The following is an 18,025-nucleotide window of genomic DNA, read 5'->3' as shown; positions in this document are numbered from 1 at the left end:
TCAGTGGCTGAGCCTCTGTAGCAGAAAGGTGGGGAAAACCATCAGCCCTTGGGACTTAAAGGATAAAGCTCCCGGCTGCCGAATATCTGCTGTTTTGGAGATGGGGGGGGGAATACTTCTCAGCTCAGGGCAAAAAGCCTAACTGGTTTGATTTTGGATGTCTCTTTGTGGCCTCGGCAAGAACCTTACCAGGCTGAGAATGGGTGTCTTGACTCTTGACCGATCCTGCTCCAGAGCGGATTTATCTAGCTGTGTTACTCTTTGGCAGGGGGAAAAAACACCACCAAAGACTCCTTTCTGCATTTTATGAAGAGAGCTGCTTTCGATTTTTTTTAAAGCTGTCACAAGCCTTTATGAACGATCAGAACTGGGCATGAATTTGTATACGGACCTTGTTTTTCTCCAGTTTTGCACCTGGCAAAAAAGTTATTCGTACGTCAAGGCAGAGGCCTCTGTCGTGAAATGAGTGGGGAACTTGGCTTGTGAAGACATCAGCCTACACCTATCAGGTGCGTTAAGCAGCACTATTTTGAATTCTTGCTTCTTTGCATTTAAAACTGTCTTGAGGGAGATTGTAGAGATGCTTGAAAAAAAATTAGAAATCCTCCCCCCCACCCACCACCGGGAATGACTAAACTACAGTATCCCTGTCTTGCAAATCCATTTGCTCACACTGGTGTTCCTCTGTTTTCCCCTCCAGGGACAGCTGGGGCCGGCCCTACCATGGAGTGCAATGTGACAAAGGCCTCTGGCAGCACACATTGTGGAGATGGCAGGGGTAGTTGAATCAGCTGTGACCTCTGAGCACCCTGGCCATTCCCATCGTCCTGGAGGACAAACCCCTCTATGCCACAAGGGCCTTCCAGAACCTTCCTATGGTTCTCAGGTGTGCTAGGCTTTCAATTACCACCCCAAAAGAAGAGGACTTGGCTTGTCCTTTGCCTCAGGCAGCAAAATTACTTGGGCCATCTCATTTCTATCCCTCTCCCCACCACCATCACCACTTTCCCATAGCTGAGCCCTAATTTTAACTTGCTTGAGGCCTGGAAACTTGTCTGCTTTATTTTATGAAACTCTGCAAAGCACAGTGTGTTACCAATGAACAGCATCAACCGCAACAACAGACAAGAGTGACAGATTTTTGCCATTTGTCTTGTCGGAAATAATAACCCCAAAATTTTAAGGACTTTTGGGTGTGGTTGTGTGTGTTTAATTGCAACATAAATCTGTCATGATTGTGCTTTCGGAGCCTTTCAAAAGAAAACTCCTTCTCCGTCCCTGCTTATCCCAAGGTCCATTCCTTGTCATCTTGCTTTAATGAAAGAGCTTAAGCCCTTAAAATTGAGCCTTAATTTTAAATTCCTTGAGGCCTGGAAACTTGTCTGCTTCATTTTAGGAAACACTGCAAAGTACTGCGCGTCACCAATGAACAACAGCAACAGCAGACGAGAGTCACAAATTTTGCCACCTGTTTTTTTTTGGAAATGATAACCCTCAATTTTTAGGGGGGGGTAGGTGTGTGTGTGTGTGTGTGTGTGTGTGTTTAATTGCAACAAATATCTGTCATGGTAGTGTTTTCAGAGCCTTCCAAAACAAACTTCTTTCCCATCCCTGCTTATCTGAAGGTTCTTCCCTTGGATCTTTGCTTTAATAAAAGAGCTTAAACCCTGAAAATTATGCATCGTCCGTTAGCTGGAAGGAAGGTATTAGGAAGTATTTTAGTAGATTAAGAGAAGGAGAGAGAGCCATCAGAAACATCTCGCTGGGCCCTGATTAGGGAGCGAGGCTTCGCTGCCATTCAGCACGCTTCGGTAACCTTCTGGAACGGTTTGGGGATGAAGATGCCAACCTCGGTCAGCTGTCCAGGCACACTTTCCGGTCAGAAGGGTGTCACGACCAAGCCACCTGTGGCCCCGAACTGGGGATTTATGTCTAAGATGAAGAGGTCAGAGAGAGAGAGAGAGAGAGAGAGAGAGAGAGAGCATGAGATGGAGAGGAGCCTCTTAATTTCTTAATTTGGGGTTAGAAAATTGGTTGGGGGTCTTATACGCGGAAAAATACGTTAACCCCTTTGCTGGGGGGTCACTGGGGAGGGTTGTTTATCCCTCTGCCTCAGACAGCAAAATATCTTGGGTCAGGCCCGCTTGAAGCGAGTAACTGTTGAGGGGAATGGCAGCTGGGTTCCTCTCGAGGTGATATAAGACATAAGACATAAGACATAAGAAATTTATTTGTCATTGCGCTCACAAGTGGGTGCAACGAAATGAGGTGCTCTTCCCCAAGGTAAAACTGGACAACACTACAAAAAAAAAGTTAAAATATACACAACTTTCACCATCCAAATATAGATACCCCGTTTTCTCTCAGTAATTAAAATTCCACCAAAAACCTATGGCCCCGCATTTAAACTCAATATGAGATCCAGGCTCCAATTTTGTGTGCAATTACTTAAGAGTAAGACTTACTGAACTTGTGGGGACTTGATGTCCAAGCGGCTGTACTCAAAATGATGCTGCTTGGAGAGAAGCGACAGAAGGGAGAGAAGCAGGTCAGGGTTGGTCTTCCTTGCACCCGATGAACAGTCAGGATTCGATTCCAGCCTCCCTCTTCTCCGACTCCGTCGAGGCTCCTTGTCACGGATCCTCCAAAGCCTTGTCCGTACTGTAATTTGCATGCAAATCATGAGATGCAGAGGAGAAAAAAACGTGCAATCAATTAACATGATTAGAGAAATGAATGGTACTATGTTAATTTTTTAAAAGTGCCTGAAAGTTTTTTTTTTTTTAATCGGTGCTGGATGAGTATCAAAGATATGGAAGGATAAAAAGGTATCTTGCATTTTCTTTAAAGAAAGGAGCTGCTGTGGGATCCTAAGAGTTGTTGTCTTTCTAGGTTCCAGCGTCTTCCTAGCGCTTACTTTTGCTGAAGGCCACTTGATACTGACTTCCTAGCAAAGAGCTGTTCTGTAATTAGACTAATGAGGAGCACCTACATAATGGAAATAAAGAGAAGGTGGAGACAGTATACTGAAGACACAAAGTCATTTTTGAAATGTGATGCTAGAGGAGAGCTTTGGGAACACTCTGGACTGCCAGACGGATGAACAAAGGCGTCCTAGATCAAATCAAGCCTGAACTATCCCTAGAGGCAAGAATGGTGAAATGGATGCTCTCCTTCTTTGGGCACGTGATGGGAAGGCAGGACTCGCTGGAATAGACAATAACGCTAGGAAAAGTTGAAGCCAACAGGAAAAGAGGAAGATCTAACATGACATGGATTGATTCTCTAAAGGAAGCCACAAGTTTGGGACTACAAAAGCTGAGCAGGGTTGTTGAGGACAGGACATTTTGGAGATGGCTCATTCATGAGGTCGCCGTGAGTCAGAGGCAACTTAACAGCACGTAACAGCAGCATCATTGCCCACAGGAGCTCCAGTGGGCAGAGATGTAAAGATGTAAAAGCCCATTCCTGCTCTAACCACTAGGCCACGGTGTTTGGGAACACTCCACTGTTCAAAACGGAACAAAGGAAACCAAACCGATCCCATAAACGGGATCCCAAATCAACAGCCAGCAACGGCTGCACGAGGACCAACGAAAGCTCGGATCACCCACTTTTGTCCTTGGGATTGCTCAACCGTGGGGCCTTGGAGATTCTTGCTTGCTTTGAGAAGCTGCCACACCTTTGGGGGTGACGAGACGCTCTGTTCGGAATGCCGCCCGGTGCGCAGCACAGATTTGCATTATATCCCGAAGGAGCATGAGTCAATCGATAATTAAGCCACAGAATATTAGTTGTTGATACAGAAACTCGTACGCCAGAGTTTCTTCTTTTTCCCAGGCTTCTTCCCACTTAGCATTCATGCTCCGGTTTCCTATAAGGCACTGCAGGAAGCCAGGAGGGGCGGGAGGCTATTGGATAAGCCGGGCTATGGGTAACAGGCCAAGGATGGTCCATGGAGGACCCTGTAGGGAACTGCATGTTACACATGCAGGGGGCCGCGAAGTATCTCTACTACACAGCTCATCCCACCTCCCCAGCCACGGGTCCATCCTGGGATTTTATAGGATTTATCTCTCCCTGAGGTTTGGTGGTGGTAGGATTTAAATTTCTGTGCCGGAGAGGGATCTGTAGCTTGGGGGGAGATGCACGTGAAAACTCGCCCACAGAGGAAGTTCAAACCACAGACCCTCAGAGTTCAACCTCAGGATTTGATATGACGGGTGCTGTGGAACCCAACGACAACTGTGTCGCCGAGGTTGGGAGCGAGCGGGACCCTTTTCCCTTCTGTCTGGGGTGCTCCAGAGAAGCCCCCTTCTCAGAGGCAGAATTTGAGGGATGGCATTAGTTCATTGGGGGGAAGCAGACAATACGTGGCCAGACCCACGAGGTTCTTTTCCTTCCTGCGTTTCTGCGGGCATGTTGAGAATGTGGCATTTTCCGTGCTGCCACGTTGAGCCACTTCTGTGGGAGGGCGATGCCCCCTTGGTGAGGGACAAGCCCAGCCCCGTAGAGGCACGGTGTATGTGTTTTTTTTAAATAGGGTGGTTCCAATTTGCAGCTTGAGTAACCTTTCTGTGTGCAGAACCTTAATATCCCTGAGGGTCATCTCACCGCCTGAGATCCCCGGTAGCCGCTTAAGGAACCTCCCTTAGAAGGGCTGCCTCCTGTTTTCGACTGGAATGACAAATCTCGCCCAGCTGGTAAATTGGCATTGGGCTGGTGGAGGGATTGTCCGTCTCTAAAAGCCTGGGGACTTTCTGGCAGGGTGTTTGCAAGGGCCAGGAGGAACCTGTTTTGCACTCCTCCATCTCTGGCTGCAGGCGGGAACTTAACCATTGGACCATCCCACCAGAGCAAACCAACCACCCATCAACCGACCCACTAACCTTGCACATGAAGCTAGCAAAGGAGGGAAACGGCTTGTGATCTGACTTTTCTCCCTGAGCTGCTAGTTCTCTGCAGGCAGGGAATATTCTTCTAAGTGTATACTCAGCTGGAACCTTCCCTTAGTTGCTATGGTTGTTTGGGGATTCCTGTAATGAATGCTTTGCCCTTTAGCGTCCAGCTGGTCAAAGCAGCACATTTGGAGCAAAGACCTAGAGTCACACCACCGAAACATTGGATTCATGGGGACTAAGAAATCATCTGCCATCACCCATCCCCTGTAGAGCCCCACTGGCTCCATGGACTGACGGATAGTCATTCTCTCATATTGTTAAGTTTGTTATTTCTGCACCAATGCTCTTTCTGAAGGTAGGTTCCCCTGTTTCACTTGGACGCTTTTGACCCCCCCCCCCCAAATCTTGAAACTTTCCCACTTGGTAATTAAGCCATACCTTCCCTCTCCTGCATTGAGTTTATTAATTGCCAGAATCAAATTATTAATCCTTTCAATGGCATGAATCAAATGACGTCTGATTTGGAACGCAGGCTAAATTGTCTGCGCTGATTAATTTTGAACCTGCCTCTGGCTTTTTGAATGCCAATGCCAGCACTTGAAGCTTGTAAACCTCTGACTTTTTTTGACAGAGGAGAGAGAAAGAAAATGGGAACTTTATGTTTGGAAGAAGAAACAGAAGAGAAAAGATCTACAGGAACCATCTAAATGACCGGGCCAAAAAACTTTGGTAAGATGATTACTTTCAACGCATGCCTTTCTTTTCCAAACCGAACCACGCCTGCAAGCATGCCGTTTTATGCCTCTGCTGAAGCTAGATCTGCAGTGAACGCTCATGGCACAAGCCAAATTGCCAAGATATACCAACAAAATCACCTTAAATTGGATTTTATTCTGCATTAACTGTGACGTGCCTCTGTCTTCACTCTGGAAATTGTGGTTTGGTAAGATAGCTGTTGAGAATTCTCGGAGAGCCAAATTTCAACATGCTGGCTGGGATAATGCTTTTACTGGGTCAACCATCCCACAGAGAGTCTGTGGTGCAATAGTTTAGGGTACTCAGCAGAAGCTTGGGCGAGCCAGGATTCTAGTCCTCATTGAGATGTAAAGTCCAGTGATGGATTGGGGGGACTTTTTGTCTCTCAAATCCCAACACCCCTGCTCGATGCAACATGCAAAGATTTCCAAGGCGTCTTGTCTTCCTTCGCAGGTTCTGCACGTGGTCCCTTGGTAATGGCTTGGGCAGGATACCAGCCATCCCCTCAGTGGATGGGCAGGATGTCCCCTGGATCATGCTGTCTCAAAATCCTTTCTTCTTGTCTTCCTGATCCTCCATGTAGGACGGCCGTGAGGATAAATGGAGAAGAGACCGTAACTCTGCTACAGGAAGATGGGGCATAAATGCAACAAATACATAAGCAAACAAATAAGTCTACTTGAAGCCCATGAAATACTCTGTGCAAACATTTGGATTCCCTAAAACTCTTTTGCAAGCAAGAAGAACAAAGCCAAAGAAGAGAGCGAGAGGAAAATTGAGCTGATGAAGCTGGCACCTGGTCACCGTCTCAGCTAGAGGGGTGAGGAGGCTGCTGGCCACTACATTTAGATTTTTCCAGGTACTGAATTGGTTTCAAGCCGTAACTGGGACTCTCCCACAGATATCTGGGAAAGTGGTCCAAAGCCGTGGTGGTCATCACCATCTAGCTACCACACAGAACCCTCTCCACTTTTAAGCTGCATTGCCAGAATATTCCTCTGCATGTCGTCACCTGGAAACGCCCTGTCAAAATGAGAATAGGTGCATTATTCTGGCTCAGATATGCCTTTATGATGGGGAGGGGGGGGGGAGAGAGCCAACACAATTTCAAATATTTCTCTCCCCCCCCCCCTCCACTCCACTCTTCAGTCAGACTTTTACAAAGCAGGGCAGTTTTTAAAAAAAAAAAAAAAGAGAGAGAGAAGAAACTTTGATTTCCAAACTTTTCCTTGGCGTTGCATCCGCTCAGCTTTCGGAGATTTGCCTGGAGTTGTAAAGGCAATTAAGAACTCTTGACACTGTGTTCCCAGGGAGATCCTTTGCCATTGATCATCCTCGCAAGATGAGGGCTCCAAAAGACAAGCTGGGAGCACATCATCCTCCGACTTCAATCAGGTGTCACCCAAGGGAGATTTCCTTGCACCCGATTCCATCATGTAGATGGATAATAATTTGCACGTCTTTCTTGAGGGCTTTTAACCTTTTTAATGGTTGGAAGTGGGGTAGGGCTTATCAAATCGCTTTGGACAAAAATTCACTAGCTCAGGTAAAGCACCAGTCATATCAGTACTGATATTCCATTGATACTCTTTGATGAATCGTCCTCGAAGTGGCTAATAGAAATTCAAAAGGACGCTAGTATTATACTTCTGGTTTTACCTTGATATTACGATTTGCTGTCTTTAGTCACTCTTGTCCTGCTTCAGCTGTAAATCAGCACTCAGAGTATTGCATTAAAAGGAACTCATTACATTACCCATTACCTCTTAGCAGTCAGGTAGACATTAGGGTTATTGATGGTTGTTGTGGGTTTTTCGAGCTCTTTGGCCGTGTTCTGAGGGTTGTTCTTCCTGATGTTTCGCCAGTCCCTGTGGCCGGCATCTTCAGAGGACAGGAGTCAGAACTAGATGCCGGCCACAGAGACTGGTGAAACATCAGGAAGAACAACCTTCAGAACATGGCCAAAGAGCCCGAAAAACCCACAACAACCATCAGATACCAGCCGTGAAAGCCTTCGAGAATACATTAGAGATATTGTTGCTCTGATTATCCAAGTAATGGGTGTGTACTTAACAAGCTACTAAAATACTGGAGGATATTCTGTGCTTCCCTCTAGTGTCCAATTCTGATATTACATTTTGGAAATATTTGTTAAAAAAATGCCAACCCCCCCCCCCCAAGAACTGGCCTTGCCCTGTAGGATTCATAAAAGAATTGCATGAAGGCTGAATCCCTTTAAAAGTCACAGAAAGCAACTAGGTGTTATTCATTACTCTTAACTAACATACATAAAAAGTTAACTTTGAAAGTACTAATCATGTTGCGCATCACCCCCAAATAAATAGTTACAGGCAAGTATGTTACTTGTAACTTGGTTTTAGAAACTCACTGCTCAGAGAAATTTGATTATCAAGTACAGTGATGCCTCGCTAGATGAGGATAATCCGTTCCACTGAAATCACTGTTTACTGAAATCATTATCTAGCGAAAAGCATTTCCCCATTGGAATGCATTGAATCCTGTTTAATGCGTTCCAATGGGGAAGAATCGTCCTTGTCTAGCGAAGATCGGCCATAGGAAAGCCGCTTTGCGAACCGCCGATCTGCTGTTTAAATCGCTGTCTTGAGAAGCTTAGGTCCCGAAAACACCTGTTTTGCAAGCGCGGAGGAAGCTGTCAAAATTGTATTCTAGCGAAAATTGGTTTGTGAAGCAGGGACCCAATATTGTCCAGCGAAATTCCCCCATAGGAACCACTGTTTTGCGAATCGCTATAGTGATCGCAAAAAGTCAATGTCTAGCGAAAAAACTGTCATGCGGGGTAACTGTCTAGTGAGGCACCACTGTAAGAGAAAATAAATAAGCATGCAATTCAACTCAATGCCTATTGCCAAAGACTTGTCAGATGAATTCAAAATTCAGTCCTTTTCCTGTTTTGTACTTTTCCTTTTTTCCCCCTTAGAGTTGCCAGCTGTCAGTTTATTTGTTTAGAATATTTTCCACCCACCCTATATTACGATGCCCCGGTTACAGCAGAAAATCAGGTGGGCATCAATTCGCTTACCTGGCTGTAGAGCGGTGGCTCATCTCTGTTAAAATGATGTGTCCCCCCCCCCCGCCCCAAGTTTGGCAGAATGCATTGTTACCTGAGTAGAGGGTGGAAGATGATCTCAACAAACATGGGAACATTTCATTTTTTGGGGGGGGGGGATTGAGGTTCAGCTCCTGGAATGTTGCTGCCAAGATGTCCCAAGAGACCTTAGACCGATGCTTCCCAACCTTGGACCCTGGACGTTCTTGGTCTGCAACTGCCAGAAATCCTGGCCAGCACAGCAAGGGGTGAAGGCTTCTGGGAGCTTCAGTCCAAGAACCTCTGGAGAACCAAGGTTGGGGTACCACTGCATTACACACTCTAGATCTTTGACCTTGATGAGCTCTCCTGGGACTTGTAGGTAAGAAAAATGGAACTATCCTCACCTCTAGAACTCAGGCTGTGTGTCCATGGGTTCCAGGCACGCACGCATGGAAGTGTCATAGCCTCCAAAAGCAAGTGTTAAGCAGCATCAAGGACAGGCCTTGAGTAAACTCCATGGATCGCCAGGAGGTTTGGCATTTAGTGCTACGAATGGCAGTCGTCTGATGGGTATGAAACTGGCAAAACCTTGCTCTGGAGGGAGCCTTCCTCTTTCATAACGAGGCACCAAAGAGATGCAACGAGGCAACCTCAGTGCCAAGGGCCTACAAGGAGTGTCTGGTTAGCTCAGCACATGGGTGTGTGTGTGTCTACATTCAACACGTATTTGCTCTCAGAGATCATGGCCATATGCAGTGGGGCTTGCAAGGAAACATGAACATTTTTCTTCCCCTCTAAAAAAAACAAAAAAACAAAAACGGGAGTAACATCTCGCCCTGCTGGAAGATGCCCCAAAACAGGTTGAAGGAAATTTGGCTTCAGGTGGAAATGGGAAGTGGATAAAATACAAATGGCAGAGACCGCTGGGAAAAATGGAATTCAGAGGACTGAGAGCAAACGTGTTATTTCAGATCACATCATTCTGACAGCTGCAGTGTGGCTGTGTTGCTGTTTTTAGGTACAAAAACCACCCAGTACAACTAGTGGCATTGTTTATCATACATTTTTGGGTTGATTATTTATGTGGTTTATGACCCGCTTGGTGGATGGCCTGTCGTCCTCCCAAAACTAGGAATGAAGGAGGGTTACAACAATTTGTAAAAACAGGTAGAAAGAAAAACACACCACACATAATGTTAAAGTGCAGCTACACAAATACCCAATGTAACGTCAAAGGTAAAGGTAAAGGTTCCCCTTGACAATTTTTTTGTCCAGTCGTGTTCGACTCTAGGGGCCGGTGCCCATCCCCGTTTCCAAGCCATAGAGCCAGCATTTTGTCCGAAGACAATCTTCCGTGATCACATGGCCAGTGTGACTTAGACACGGAACGCTGTTACCTTCCCACCGAGGTGGTCCCTATTTATCTACTTGTATTTGCATGCTTTCGAACCGCTAGGTTGGCGGGAGCTGGGACAAGCGATGGGCGCTCACTCCGTCACGTGGATTCGATCTTACGACTGCTCGGTCTTCTGACCCTGCAGCACAGAGGCTTCTGCGGTTTAACCCACAGCGCCACCACAACACCAAAGGTACTATAGTACCTAAATGCAATTGTGTTGAAAAGTGGTTATAAAAAAACATAAAGTGACTTGCACTAAAAGCCCCTAAACTTTTAGTGAGTAGCTGCTCACCAAAATTAAAATAGTTTTGCCTGCAGGTGGAGAAAAAGCAGCTGTTTACATACTGAAAATGTACCTAAAAATGTCAGATTCCTTTTTGCCACCCACTCCGCATGCCAAGAGTTTAAATTCCTTCCGATCTCTCATGAGCATAAATTGTTTTCTCTGATTAATGGAAGGGCTTTCCCACATGGTAGCCACAAACACACTAGATTGTTCTGGCTACCTAACAATTGCCATTGTTAGCCCTTGAGTAAAGCCAGTGATTGAAATGTTACTTTCTTTAAAAAGTAACTAGTTACATTTCTCCTTACATTGAGGCAGCCAGAGTGGCCATTAATGGATGTTAGTCTTCCATTTTCAAAAGGTCCTAATGGACTTATACTCTGTGTTGTAAACGGCGCGAACCTGCATTGTGTGTTATTTGCACCTTCTATTGTCTCAAACGCATCATTCCAATTCAGGAAAACAGACTTCAATAATACACCTGATGTTTCTTTATTTATTAGTTTGACTTCTATGCCACCCATCTGGCAACAAGGCCACTGCGGGTGGTTTACCCTCGACAGAACAATGGCACGTAAAATATAAAACATCATCAAACAAATCAATTCAACAATTACAACATTCAGTAACAGATCTAGAACATAATTACCTGCAAAATCAAACACAAATTCAACAACCAGAATCAAAATAAGAAGATAGACAGTAAATAAAATCAATATAAACATAAGTGACAGGATAAAAGGCAAGGTGGCGGAGCGGAAATATACACTGGAAGTGCAAATGGGTTATTCTGATGTTGCTGCTTATAAAAAGACAAAAGGGGAAAACTAGATAGCATTTTCCTTGCTCCTTAGGAGTGATAAAAGAACAGCCTAGAGTTTGAAAAATGCCATAGTGGTTGGGATAATTCATATAGCTGTAGCCCAGAAAAATAACATTCCCAAAACTTGGTTGAAAGAACGTAGCAAGGACTCATTCATGGGTTGCGCCATCGTTGGGCAGAGTGGAGCAGCTGCCTCGGGGAACATATTTTAGAAAATGAGAGGAAAAATGAGCCTTCTGCATAATTGTACGAGAAGAAAGCTCTTCCTCCTATCCATTGATTAAAGGAAATAAAAACACAGTCTCCTGATCGAGATCTACCAGACCATTGCCGGATAAATCTCAGTGCGTCATGGGCAAATTATTCTCAAACGCTCCAAAATAAGGCCACGGTTTGCCATTCCAAAGCTTTTGCTCGGAGAAAGTGATTGATTGCTTAATTAATCAGGGGACAACCGGGTGGTTGATTGCTTGCACCCACCCGGTTGTCCCCTGATTAGGCCACTGCCCTGAGACAAAACCCCTCTCTTGTGATCAGTCATCGGTTCACCGGGCAGGAATTGATGCGAAACCTTCAGATGTCGTTCAGATGGTTCAAGCACCCTGCCTGACTCGCAGATATATAATTTTTTTCCCAAAATTATATCTCATTACATTACGCTCACCTCTTCGTGGAACTCTGCTTCGCTGTGCATATTCTGAGGCCTGCCTTTGTCATCTGACTTTCTTGAGTGCTTGCTGATCTCCTTTGATATACTGTACATGACATCCTAAGAAAGCCAAAGCTTTAATCAAAATGATGAGGATCTCGAGTGTGTGTGTGTGTGTGTGTGTGTGTGTGTGTGTGTGTGCCACCGTCAAAAGCCAAGGGAAGGCGAACGCTCAGCAGACGTGTGTTCTTGCAGGTCATATGGAAGGAATGGATTTAAGACATTCAAACAGGGAAGTCTGGAAGGGTGTGTTAACCCTTCTTTTAACAGTCAGTCAGCATAACCGTTATGTTACAAAGTGTGTCTTGCATTTATAGCGTTTAGAGTCCGTGTAATTAGAGCCTAGAGTTTGGTAATTCTTTAATCAGGGCCAACCAAAAATGTCACAAATGCGCTTGAGCTTTTGAGTTCTGTAGAACATCTGGAATTTTTCCAGAGTTTTTGTGCCATCTCATCCACTGGGTGTTCCCAGAAACTAGCACAGCTGTTGGTGAAGGCTTCTGGCAGCTGCAATCCAAGAACAGTTGGGTCACCCAAGGTGGGAACCACAGATTTAGCTTGATGAAGAATGCTTAAGAACCTGCAAGCTTGCATCATTTGGGGGCACTTTGGTGGGTCCTAATAGCTGAGGCTCCAATACTTTGGCCATCTCATGAGAAGAGAAGACTCCCTGGAAAATACCCTGATATTGGAAAAGTGTGAAGGCAATAGGACAAGGGGACGACAGAGGATGAGATGGCTGGACAGTGTCATCAAAGCGACCAACATGAATTTGACCCAACAGTGGAAGACAGGTGGGCCTGGCGTGCTCTGGTCCATGCGGTCACGAAGAGTCGGACATGACTTAACAACTAAACAACAACAACAACAACAGAGGTCTGATTTTTGGTAGAGGCCACATCCAATTACGGAATTGGATCTGCCAGAGACGATGCCATGAAAACAGTGAGAGACGTCTTACAGACCAAGTTCTTATGAAGAGAAACGGAAGGACTGAGGTCTGTTTAGCCTGGAGAAGAGACAGTTAAGAGGTGATATGGTGGCCGGTCCTGTGTTTGAAAGTGTCTTCTCTTTTCAGGGCTGTGTCCAATCCAGCTTGGATTTAGAATTAAAAAGCCACCTGCAGCTAAGAGGAACTTCAATCCTCTGCTAGTTTCTACTCATTGTCTGAACCATGCTTTGAACCTACATCCCATCATCCCTAATATACTCATGCAAGCGTTTTGTCCAGTCTGTGAAAATCAATTCAGTTACGAATTCCAGCTGCGAATCTCCTTACATAACCTGCATTAGATGCACTGTTTAACGAGTGCAAGAGTTAACTGGTACAATCAATATCTCTGCAGTCCTTGAATTATATCACTTTATCCTTATTATGTTTCTGTCTTCTAGCTGGAAATTTAAAACAACAACAACACAGCAAAACTGACTGATAAAAAGTCTTATTTCAAGAGAGTGGTTATCCTTTTTCTCTCTAAGCAAGCTAAACAAACAGAGAACAGGTATCTTCTAAAATGGGCTTGGAGTGGATGCTAATTGTGTTTTCATCCTTAGTCTGTGATGAAAGAGGGAACTAAATGGGGTTTGAGAGCTCCTTGTGGAGCAAAGCCTTTGTCTTGAGGGTGGTTGAAGAGATGTGAAATCCTGAAATATTGCTCAGGGCCGGCCCTACTCTTTGGCAGAATGAGGCAGCTGCCTTGAGCTACAGATTGGGCACAGGAGGTTGGTGTAGTTCTATTGACCTTTGAGTAGAAGAGTCAATTGTGGAACTCGTTTTAAACAAAAGGAAACTCACTGTTTGTTAGGAAAGCTTTTAAGGGAACAAAGATCTCTAAATTTTGTTTCTCAGTGCCCAAGAACTGGCTTCTCTGCCTCTCACATCTTGGAGAAGCAGGAAGAAAGAGGAAGTGATCTTGTAGAAGAAAGGAAGGAGGACTAAGAGTGCCAGTTAACCTTCTGCACAGTGGCTCTAGAAAATACAAGAGGGAGAAGCATACCCAGGGTGTCTGCCTACCAAAATTCAGATCACTTCCTACTAGCATTGCTGTTTTATCCCAACAGGAAGCCAGATTTAGGCTGAATATCAGATAGCACTTCTTAACTGTTAGAGCAGTACGACAATGGGACCCATGACCTGGGGGGGGGGTGAGGGCTCCAAAGTTGGAGGCCTTCAAGAGAACATTGGACCACCCTATGTCAGATCTGCTTTGACTGGGATTCCTGCCTTGAGCAACGGGTTGGACTGGATGGCCTTATGGACCCCTTCCAACTCCATGATTCTAGGATTCTATGCATGATGCTGTTTTGCTGTATCTACAGAGATTTTTGTCTGAAAATCCTTCACACTTGCTGACTCTTCCCCTTGTCATGTAACATGGGGAACAAGTCAACGAAATAACAGGCTGATTCTCTTCCTTGTGTGGATTGGCAGCACCCCAAGAAACAGGTTGCACTGTGGCTGCTTTGTGTGATATGGTGGCGGCAGTATGCACTTTCTCTGTTTGCGTCCGGATCTTCCCTCTTAACACACACATATTATTTGTCCTTGTTACTGTTTGGAAACCATTGTTGCATAAATACGTCTTTAGTCCTTTCACTTCTTACTGAAACCCCCTCCCCCCAAAAAAACCCAACTCCAGTCCATGATGATGTCATAGCAGGATGCATTTGTGCATCAATCATTGATTCCTTTGATTTCACACGAAAAAAATGCAGTGGCTATCTTGAGATGGAATGGAAGTGCATTCAAGGGATTTCCAAAGAGTCCCTAGGACAAAAGCCATCTTTTAATTTTTCTTCTTCAACCTTCAGCCCCCTCTTTGAATGGCACAAAAGCAAATACAGTATACCTCTAACCAAAGCAACTTTCACTGTTTTCCACCAATGTTGGATAGATATACTGTATTCGGGGAAAACTGAGGTATTAGAAAGCCAAAAGGCAGCAATGACCCTTAATAATAAAAGCCGAAGAAAGAAAGAAAGAAAGAAAGAAAGAAAGAAAGAAAGAAAGAAAGAAAGAAAGAAAGAAAGAAAGAAAGAAAGAAAGAAAGAAAGAAAGAAAGAAAGAAAGAAAGAAAGAAAGAAAGAAAGAAAGAAAGAAAGAAAGAAAAGTGCAGGCTAAATCCAGTGGGTGATCCCAGTCTTCACTGACCTAATGAATCAGTGGGATTTTCCCAAGAGTTGGTTTGGTATGTCATCAATGCCATATTTTCTGGTTACAAAGCTGTCCTGGTTTTTCTACTGGAAGAAGGTGTTGCTAATGTTCTGTTTTGCTTGGCTTTTATCTGCTTGGAATATATTTGTTTACCAGGAAAGAGTATCCAAAGCAATGGATGGATGGATGGACGGACAGATGGATGGGCACGGTGCTCATCCCCGTTTCCAAGCCATAGAGCCAGCATTTTGTCCAAAGACAGTTTCCATGGTCACGTGGCCAGCGTGACTAGACACAGAACGCTGTTACCTTCTCACCGAGGTGGTACCTATTTATCGACTTGCATTTGCATGCTTTCAAACCGCTAGGTTGGCAGGAGCTGGGACAAGTGACAGGAGCTCCCTCTGTTGCATGGATTCGATCTTACGACTGCAGATCTATAGACCTTAAACATTAATCAACTGAAGAAGTGCCTCCAGCTGTATGCATATTTGAGTCTCTGTCATCTGTCGATACATGTGTTGATGGATGGATGGATGGATGGATGGATGGATGCATGGATGGATGGATGGATGGATGGATGGATGGATGGATGGATGGATGGATGGATGGATGGATGGATGGAACTACTTCAGAAGAGGCATTCCCACCTGTGTACAAGTGGAAAAAAGAGGAAAGAATGCCTGTCCTCGATGATGCTAGCAGCCAGGTCGCTTCTAAGAGAGCTGTCCAGGGGCCACTCCCTGGAGACCATGGATAACATGACAGTCCCTCCTCCTTGTTCTTGATCATCAAACCTGACATTGGCTGGACAGACCTTCAACTGGAGGGCGCCATCAAAAGCAAGAGTGTCCCTGGCTCTCCTTTAAAGGGAAACCTCTCCTCCAAAGACATGGAGGTCCATGAGTTCCACCAGGGTTCTGTGCCAAGACATGGATGCCAAAGTTGACCCCGGGGTTAGCGTCCTGTTCAGTGTCTGTGACATGGACAGCTTAACCCTGGCAGCGAAGGGCTGAGGGAACCAGGCTCCGGCTGTCAGGATTTGATCTATTTTTATTTGCTTCCCTCTTTGATTCCCTCTCACTGCAAAGGCTCACCATCAAGGGAAGATGTGAAGTGTAAAGTGTTACAGCGCTGGCTAGTTTCACATGTCATCCTGATGCCGGGTGCCTCCGCGAAAGGGCTGATCCCCTTTGACGCTGGAGGCCTGGAGCGAACAGCAGGGCGCGCAGGACCTCCGGGAGCATGTGAAGAGAGCGTGAAGCGGCGGCGCGAGGCAGCAGGTAAGAAGGGATTAGCTTGGCTGCCTTCCATTTCCCTGTCACTCCGAGACTTTCTAAGGTGGCGTTTCCACGTCGGCGATGGGATCTGATGGCCACCTGCGTGCCACGCGGTGTGCACGCACTGGGAGCAGCGAGCCCATTTAGCGCCCGCAAGGTGGAACTGGTTATACCTAGAACACCTTCAGCGAGGGTTGCTCTTTACCGGGTGTAAAAGAGCTTAAACTTCATGTCCATGCCGGTTAAATCACAACCTTGGGTTATGAATGGGACGTGGCAACGCTAAGAGATGGAGCTCCGTCTGGAACCCCAAAAGGCTAAAAGGATCCTTTAGTTTTTATTCCATCCTGTTTTCTTTTATTTTAGGTTTCTGGCTGTAGAGCCGAAGGTCAGGAGTTTGAATCCCGCACTGGGCCTCCAAGAAAGGGGCTGAACTTGAGGATCCCTCGGGTTCCTTCCAGCTCTATGATTTATTTATTTATTTATTTATTTATTTATTTATTTATTTATTTATTTATTTATTTATTTATTTATTTATTTATTTATTTATTTATTTATTTATATCCTGCCTATCTGGTCGATATGACCACTCTAGGCGGCTAAGATGATGAGGACTATGTTTTACTGCCGGGTTCTAAGATGATGAGGACTATGCTTTACAGCTGGCTCTTATCAATTTTTAAATATCCGAATGTTTGGGGATCTCAGTATTTTGCCTCTGTTTAACTTCTTCAACTTCTTATAGTTGTCATATGTGTGGACGTGGTTCCCTTGCCCTGGTTTTTAGATTTCCAAGTTGCATCGTGACCATTGCCATTGGGGGGGGGGTTGTCCACAAATATTCTAAATTATGTATCTATAGGTGCAATGCCTCTGAGTAGACCCTTGGCACATTTTCCTTGCTGTCCGAGAGAACATTCCATGCTTGCTTAAGTTGGGATTGGAGCAGTGTTATGGGGAGACTAAGGCTCGCACACCATATTTGAGTTGGAATGGAGATGGCGAACGTACCTGTCAAATCATTTTTAGAAGGCCATAAGGCTCTTTTTAGGTTTCTAGTCCTAAATGTAACTTTTCCAAGCTGTGACCAAGAAGCCGGCTGTTACTGCTCAATTCCAGTAAGGGGAAAACCACTGTGCTGGAAAGCCATCACAGGATGTGTTCCTGAAGAAAAGTCCATCACTTGCTGCCAGAGCTCAAAGTTTCCCTACAGAAGGACCCGAGTTCTAATCCTGGCACCTCCAGTCAAAAGGGAAGCAGCCGACGGAGTCGAAGAGCAGCTGCCAGTCAGAGTGGACCACGCTGGCTTTGATGGGCCTGCCGTATGACGGCTTCTTACCATGTCTTGGGCTTACCGGAGTGTCCCAAGATATTTTCCTGCCCGAGGCAAGGAACAACAAGACCCTCCTCTTGCTTTCTTTCAAGAAAGTGCCACCGCTGGTTGGATTGACACTTGAGTCTTTCTTTAAGGCCAGTATCCAGAAAGTGGAGGCAACCAGCAAGCTTAGGGGAATCTCAGGGAAGCATCCTTATAACACTGCCTTTTGTTATCAACCTCCTGAGATGACCGCTTCATTTTATCCAACAGTAGGGCCGGCTCTGATCACAGTAAGCGCTGTCAGGCCCACCGCATTCCTGTTTCCCCTT

The 18,025-nt window shown here is 45.4% G+C and overlaps 1 long non-coding RNA gene across 1 annotated transcript; it reads left to right on the top strand.

Annotated features, from left to right (window-relative positions):
• Positions 1-91: 91 nt before the first annotated feature.
• LOC140702389 (uncharacterized) lies at positions 92-7,411 on the top strand. The gene is made up of 3 exons (XR_012081533.2): positions 92-509; positions 5,533-5,630; positions 6,241-7,411. It is a non-coding gene; the product is annotated as an uncharacterized LOC140702389 (long non-coding RNA).
• The last annotated feature ends 10,614 nt before the right edge of the window (positions 7,412-18,025 follow it).

This window comes from Pogona vitticeps, chromosome 12 (genome assembly GCF_051106095.1).
Source record: "Pogona vitticeps strain Pit_001003342236 chromosome 12, PviZW2.1, whole genome shotgun sequence".
NCBI lineage: Eukaryota > Metazoa > Chordata > Lepidosauria > Squamata > Agamidae > Pogona > Pogona vitticeps.
This window is presented reverse-complemented; position numbering and strand designations above follow the sequence as displayed.